An 8,091-nucleotide genomic window follows, 5' to 3' on the forward strand; every position below is an offset into this window, starting at 1 on the left:
AAGTTCAGGGATTTATAATATTAAACAAAACTAACTTTGACTTTTCTTTCACTACCCATAAGTGACCTTTTCTAGATGCTTTTTAAGTAAGGCAGCAGAGGCCTATGGTTAAGAACCCTGATTCAGAAAACCAGCTACTGGTGCTGAATCTGGCTTGGTCACTTACTAGCTGTGCAACCTTGGGAAATTTACCTTATTTCTCTTGCTCCAGTTTTCTTAACTGCAAAATAGAGGCTGTATTAGACACTTCTTCATTAGTTCTTACCAGGTATTAATATTAGTTAATATCTGTAAATTGCTTAAAACATTGTCTGGCACACAGTAAGTGCCACTAAATGCTGTTAAATTAAAACCTTCAGTATATTTGTTTTTAAAAATGAACAGTAAAATTATCTGCTTATTTATAGTGTATAAACTTATAATATTTTATATGATTCTAACCAGGCTAAAGTGCTCTAGGAATATTTTACAATGTTTTCATATTCATAAATAATCAACCACTGACCTATAGGTGGTTCCCTGTGAGCAACGTGACTTATTAGATGAAGGCAAAATTGTTGTCTTTACCACATTTAACTATTCTTGCCACCCCATTTTGTTAGAGCCAAAAAAAAAAAAAAAAAGAAAAGAAAAAGGGAGAGAGAAAGAGTCAAAGTAGATGGTAGATGTCTGAAGCTCTCTACATGCATAGAGTTAGGAAAAAATATGTGTCTCAAGACAAAAACACAGCTGAAGTATGGTTACGGCTAAATGCCTCAAATATAAACTTTTTGTTAAGTACTTAAATAAGTTCTACATCTGGCTGGCCATTTATTATTCACCCTACTTCCTAGGGGGAATATTGCAAATGACAAAGCATATGTTGATTTGGGATCATTTCAATAAAAACTCTTTCTTATGCAAATATTTATCTTAAATTCCTTAAAGCTACTAATGAAGGCAAAGATTTTGAACAGACAATAGGGTATTGCAAACCCTGGGCATATTGAGGGCCTAGATTTTCAAAGTTAAACTGAAATTCTTATTGTGTAATATTTAAGAAATCAGTTATATTGTTTAAATCTTGTTAAAGTATGCATGTGTTGCTTTATAGGCAGGAAAAAAAACTATATACAGAGAGAGAGATTCAAACAAAAGTTAAACATGTACTCCTACAGTAGCAGTAGTAGTAGAGCTGTAATTTTTACTGTACTAAATGCTTTCCACATATTATCTTATTTAATCTCAGCAATAGCCATGAAGTAGGCAGCATTTTTCTTAATTCATAAAAAAAGAAAATTGAGGCTAAAATGTATTAACTATCAAAAATTATCTTACTTATTATTATGTTTGCCTGATTACTATACATCTTTCTCACTATAATGTAGTCTCCAGAACTTGCTCTGTGTTTTCATGACCATATCCTCAGTGTCTAGAATAACTTCTTGCACTTAAGTACTGAACTAGCAGAATGAATAAGATGATCATGCATTGGACACTCAGCCACCAAATTTAAAAAACAACAACAACAATAAAAATGTCAAGCCCTAGCCAGTAAAGCAATTATTTCAGGCAAATATAGGACTCCAGAATGACTCCAAAATATAAAATGGAGATGTAGTGGTGTTTCACATAAGGAGAGTATACGGAGAAAATTTGTCTTTGCCTCAACTGATGCCAGTTTTTCTGTGCTAGTTGTCCAGAGTGTACAACTTGAGATGTTAGACTTTATTGGGAGACCCCTTTCAAGTGGCCAATTTGGCATTGTGCATGTTCCTGTTGGGGGGAAAAGCCATTTTGTATATTCAGAAATTCCATGTATATGTATGTGTGTGTATGTATATATATATATATATATATATATATATATATATATATATGGATTCAATTAGTAAATATTTGTTTTGAATTTTTGTTATGATGCTTATAAGAAAGACTGACTCATAATTCCCCTTTCTTGTGATGTACTTATCAGGTTTTCATATCATGCTTATGCTCGTCTCATAAAGCATAATGGTTTTTCCTTCTTTTTTACATTCTTTGAAAGAGTTTATGTAATATTTTTATCATCTTGTTCCTATTGCTTTCTTGTTTAATTCAACTGGTCTACAAATATACTCTATATTATTTACATCCTTAGAAATGTATTAAGACTTCCTTTCAGCATTTTGGTAAATGTTCCATCTGCACTTGAAAATAATGATTTTGCTGCAATTATTGAACATGGTACCCTATACATGTCAATTAGAGCTAGTTTGTTAATGTTGTTATTCAAATCTATATCTTCACTGGTTTGTTTTTTCTACATTTTGTATCAGCTGTTTGAAAAGTCTATTAAAAATTACCATAATACTTTTTGAGTTTTCTATTTGTTTCTACAATTACATTGATTTTTGCTTTATATAGTTTGTGACTATGTTATTAGCTGCAAACACATTTAGAATTTCATATCTGCTCAATGGATTGACCCTTTTATCACTGTTAAATATCCATTGCAGCTCTAGTAATGTTTCTTGCCACAGAATCTTTATCTGATATTGTATGGCTATTCAAGATTTCATTAGTTGTGGGTAGTGTTTACACAACAAATTTTTAAATATTTAAAAATTTTTTAAAATGTTTCTGTCATTAGATTTAACATGTATCTCTTATAAGCAGAATGCCGTTGTTGATTTGTTAATGCAATCTGGCAATCTTGCTTTTGGTAGGACTTTTTAATCTATTTACTTGTAATGCAATTAGTTTTACAGCTACCGTTTTACTATATCTCCTTTACCTCCTTTCTTTCTTCGTCGATTTCCTTTTAATTATCCTGATACTCTCTCAAGTTTTTTTTTTTTTTTTTTTATGGTTACCTTGGGGATAGCAATGTACATCCTTGACTTTCTACAGTGTGATGTACATTAGTATTTTCATCATTTCTAAGACAATGCAGAGATCTTAGATCTCCTTTTACTTCTCTCTAGTCTATCGTGCTTTTTTTCTTAATATATTGACTCATATTAATAATATTTTATACAGTCAGCATTAATTTGTATTTGCTTATTTATTTACCCTTTCTGGTGTTTCTTATTCCTTCGTGAATTTTTATGCTTCCATTATAGGTAATTTTCCCTCTGCTTGAAGAGCTCCTTTAGAAGACATCTGCTTAAATCAAATTGTTTAGGGTTTTTTTTTCCCTGAAAACATCTTTATTTTGCTTTCAATTTTTTTTTTTTTAATCACAGGGGTAAATTTTCTTTTAATAAAACAAGGTGTGACACAGATAACTATTTCAAACAGAAAAATATCTGCAATAAAGTTTTACACGTTATTTTTTTTAAGTTACAGAATCTTATTTTAATTAGTGTTTTTGGTTTTTTTGGATATATACCCAGGAACAGAATTGCTAGGTCATATGATAGCTCTATTTTTAGTTTTTTGAGAACGCTCCATACTGTTTTCCACAGCAGCTGCCTAATGTACATTCCCACCAACAGTGTACAAGGGTTCCCTTTTCTTCACATCCTTACCAACATTTGTTATTTGTGTTCTTTTTGATGATAGCCATTCTGACAGGTGTGAGGTGATATCTCACTGTGGTTTTGATTTGCATTTCCCTGATAATCAGCAATGTTGAGCATATTTTCATATGCCTATTGGCCAACTGCATTTCCTCTTTAGAAAAAAATATGTCTATTCAGTTCTTCTGCTTATTTTTTAATTGGGTTGTTTTTTTGATGTTGAGTTGTATGAGCTGTTTATATATGTTGGATATTAATCCCTATCAGTGACACCATTTGCACATATTTTCCCCTCATTCAGTAGCCCGTCTTTTCATTTTGTTGATGGTTTCCTTCGCTGTGCAAAAGCTTCTAAGTTTAATTAGGCCCCATTTGTTTATTTTTGCTTTTATTTCCTTTACTTTAGGAGATGAATCCAAAAAATATTGCTTGACTTATGTCAAGGAGTGTTCTGCCTATGTTTTCCTCTAGGAGTTTTACAATATCCTGTCTTACATTTGGGTCTTTAATCCATTTTGAGTTTATTTGTGTATATGGTGTTAGAGATTGTTCTGATTTCATTCTTTTACATGTAGCTGTCCAGTTTTCCCAGCACCACTTATTGAAAAAACTGTCTTTTCTCAATTTTATACTCTTGCCTCTTTCTTACAGATTAATTGACCATAAGTGTGTGAATTTATTTCTGGACTCTCTATTCTGCTCCATTGATCTATGTGTCTGTTTTTGTGCCAGTATCATGCTGTTTTGATTACAGCAGCTTTGTAGTATAGTCTGAAGTCAGGCAGAGTGATTCCTCCAGCTCTGTTTTTCTTTCTCAAGATTGTTTTGGCTATTTAGGGTCTATTCTGTTTCCATACAAATTTTAAAATTATTTGTTCTAGTTCAGTGAAAAATGCCAGTAGTATTTTGATAGGGATAGCATTGAATCTGTAGATTGCCTTGGGTAGTTTTTTTTTTTTTTTTTTTTTTTGCGGTACGCGGGCCTCTCACTGTTGTGGTCTCTTCCGTTTGCGGAGCACAGGCTCCAGACACGCAGGCTCAGCGGCTATGGCTCACGGGCCTAGCCGCTCCATGGCATGTGGGATCTTCCCAGACTGGGGCACGAACCCATGTCCCCTGCATCGGCAGGCAGACTCTCAACCATTGCGCCACCAGGGAAGCCCAACCTTGGGTAGTATTTTAACAATATTAATTATTCTAGTCCAAGAACATGGTATATCTTTCCATCTGTTTGTGCTGTCTTCAATTTCTTTCATCAGTGTCTTATAGTTTTTGGAGTATAGGTCTTTTGCCTCCTTAGGTAGGTTTATTCCTAGGCATTTTATTCTTTTTGATGAAATGGTAAATGGGATTCTTTCTGTAATTTCTCTTTCTGATACTTTATTATTTGTGTATAGAAATGCAGCAGAGCTCTGTATATTAATTTTTTATCCTGAAATTTTACCAAATTCATTGACGAGCTCAAATAATTTACTGGTGGTGTCTTTAGGATTTTTTATGTATAGTATCATGTCATCTGCAAACAGTGACAGCTTTACTTCTAATTCAAAAAGACACATGCACTCCAATGTTCATAGCAGCATTTTTTATAATTACCAAGATATGGAAGTAACCTAAGTGTCCATCGATGCATAAATGGATGAAGAAGATGTGGTTTATATATAAAATGGAGTACTACTCAGCCATAAAAAAGAACAAAATTTTGCCATTTGCAGCATCATAGATGGAATTGCAGGGCATTATGCTAAGTGAAATAATTCAGACAGGGAAGGACAAATACTGTATGGTATCACTTATGTGTGGAATCTAAAACATACAGACACACAAATGAGTGAATATAACAAAAAAGAAGCAGACTCACAGATACAGAGAACGAACTAGTGGTTATCAGTGTAGGGGGTACAATATAGGGGTGGGGGAGTGGGAGGTACAAACTACTGAGTATAAGGTAGACTCAAGGATTTATTGTACAACATGGAGAATATAGCCAATGTTTTGTAGTAACTGTAAATGGAAAGTAACCTTTAAAACTGTATAAAAATTTTAAAAATTAAAAAAAGCTACAGTACCTTATTTTAAACTAGATCTACCTGTTTTTCAAAGCACTATACTTTCCTAGAACATTTCCATGTAACCCTAAATACTTAAGTGCTGAAAAGAATAGATAAATCCTATTGCTAAAATATTTACTATTCCCTCTTTGGAAGAAAACAGTATCATTCCATTCCTCCACTGAAATCAAAAGAGAAAATTTATATTTAGGGATGAACAACAAAACACGACATTGTATCATATTCCTTAGGTACAGTAATGCATATTTTCATTGTGAACAAGATCAAAGATTCTGAAAAAAAATTTAGTTTTTACATAATACTATGATGCTTACTCAAAAAGGCCCAAATGAAAACTTCAGCTTGCTTCACATATGACACATTTCTTCTTAAGTATCCTTAGCCTTTATAATCTGTGTTCACAAACAAAACATCCAACTCAGATTTGAAGGTAAAGGTTTCTGACTCAGTTACACAATTGACTCCTGACCTAAATTCTTTCTAACACACTCTATTAACAAGTGTGTGAGACTGAATACTTCTACCAAGGAAAATCCGATCAAATGGCATTTCACACATATCAGGTCTTACCTCAAAACAAAACTAGAACAGAGAAACAACTCACTCTAATCTTTTCTCCTGGATCTTATACAAAATCACTTATTACACCAGCAATCAAACATTCAAAATGCTCCTGAGTCTGTAGTTTCTAGAGAAAGCCAACAAAAGACTTTAAACTCTTTTTAGTAACTGATAGAAATAGCAATGGATTTAATGTATATTTTTCTTTGTAAATCAGATCTTAGGTAGGGCCTTGTATTCAAACCATAGTGGATGGCACAGAATTTCCATCTTCATAATAGAGACATCTGTAGCTTCATTTTGTAGCTGGTCTACAAAATGGTCTAAAGCTGACCATTACCTTAGGAATTCTCTTCAGCTTCAGTTGCTTGAATGCTTCTGAGAAACCAATCTTTGTAAGAGCTTCTATTCCTTTGAGGTTCCTGGGAAAGTGGTGAAGGAGCTCTTGCTTTCTGGTGGCAACTGGCTTGGTTGTAACACAGCACAGGAACACAAAAGTACCATGTTTCTGAAATTCTCAAAGTGTTATTATCTCTCTGTTATGTTCCTTAAGAAACATGGAGCTTCAGTCTCTGAAGAGAACTTTTTATTAAGTGCTAATTGATGTCTAAACTAAGAACAACTCAATAGCGCTGATCATTCCATGTTGATTGCAAAAGTATCTGAAGCATTTAAGGACAAATATCTAAAGAGAATGTCTCATTGAAAATATTGTGTTTGGAACACTTCCTCCCAGTAACATGCTAATGATATCCGTATCACGTACAGCAGCATTATGGAAATTTCCATCTAATTCTTTAAGAAGCTGAGATAAGCTGCTGGATGTGGAGTGCTAAGAGTAACTCTGTAGCCAGTGCATTTGGGTAGGTGGAGGAGTAAGGGTCTACGCAGATTATGAGGGCTAAGGCAGCCTCTTCCTACCAGGTCCAACCTCTGCTGCTACTTGCTTCACATGGGAAGAACCTCAGTGCTGGTGCCAAGAGCCTCCAGCTATCCACAGCTCTTTTTCACATTCTTTGGGACCCAACCTAGATAAAATCCTAGGTTGCCAGTTATTCTTTTATCATTTTGAAATGTCAATTTTCTTTTGTCTTCTAGTGTTTCTACTGAAATGTCAGCAGTCAGTCTTACTAAAAATAATGGTTACTCTTGAAATTTTCTCTTAGTTTTTTTATTTTAGTGGCTAGGTATGTTTTTCTTGCATTTATCCTGTTGTATATTTGTAGAGCTTTTTCTCTCTGTGGCTTGATGTCTAATTTACCTTTTGAAATATTTTTCGCCAGTATCTTCTCAAATACTGGCTTTGCCCCTCTATTTCTTTCCTCTTTTTCTAGGATCCCAGTTACCTATATGTCAGAATTTTTACTGTGATCCAAATACTTCTTAAACTCTTTTGTTTTTTCAATTATTTTTCTTCACCTTTCTTCAGTTTGAACAATTCCAACTGATCAATCTTGTAGTTCATCAACTGTCTTTCTGCAGTGTCTATTTGGCCCCATTTATTGAATTATTATTTAAAGTTGTTATATTTTTCAACTCTGGAATTTCCATTTGATTGTTTTTAATAGTCTAAAGTTCCCTGGTGAAAAGTTTTGGCTTTTTAAAAATCTGTTTTCTTGAACACCGTTTTTCTAAAATTCATGCCTAAAAATTAGAGTATATGGATCACCAATCCAATAACCTTATTTTCAGGTCTTTTTCTTGTTTTTTGATTGATTGATCCTCCTCATATATCTACAATTGCTGATTTGAATAACTATTATACATAAAAATTATTTATTCTCTTAGTTTATCTTATTTCAGGGGAGATTTAGTTTATCTGGCATTTTATTAGAATAGGTACAGATTAATATGCAGACTTGGGCTATATTTCAGCACTTGTGAAGAATGATCCTGTTTGTCTCTCCTCTTATGGCGAGCCCTTCAGAAATCTCAGCTGAAGGCCTGGGTTATGTTCCAGGTGCCTTCCTTCTTAT

This window comes from Aethalodelphis obliquidens, unplaced genomic scaffold (genome assembly GCF_003676395.1).
Source record: "Aethalodelphis obliquidens isolate GAN/ISIS:26980383/991018 unplaced genomic scaffold, ASM367639v1 scaffold27, whole genome shotgun sequence".
Taxonomy (NCBI): Eukaryota; Metazoa; Chordata; class Mammalia; order Artiodactyla; family Delphinidae; genus Aethalodelphis; species Aethalodelphis obliquidens.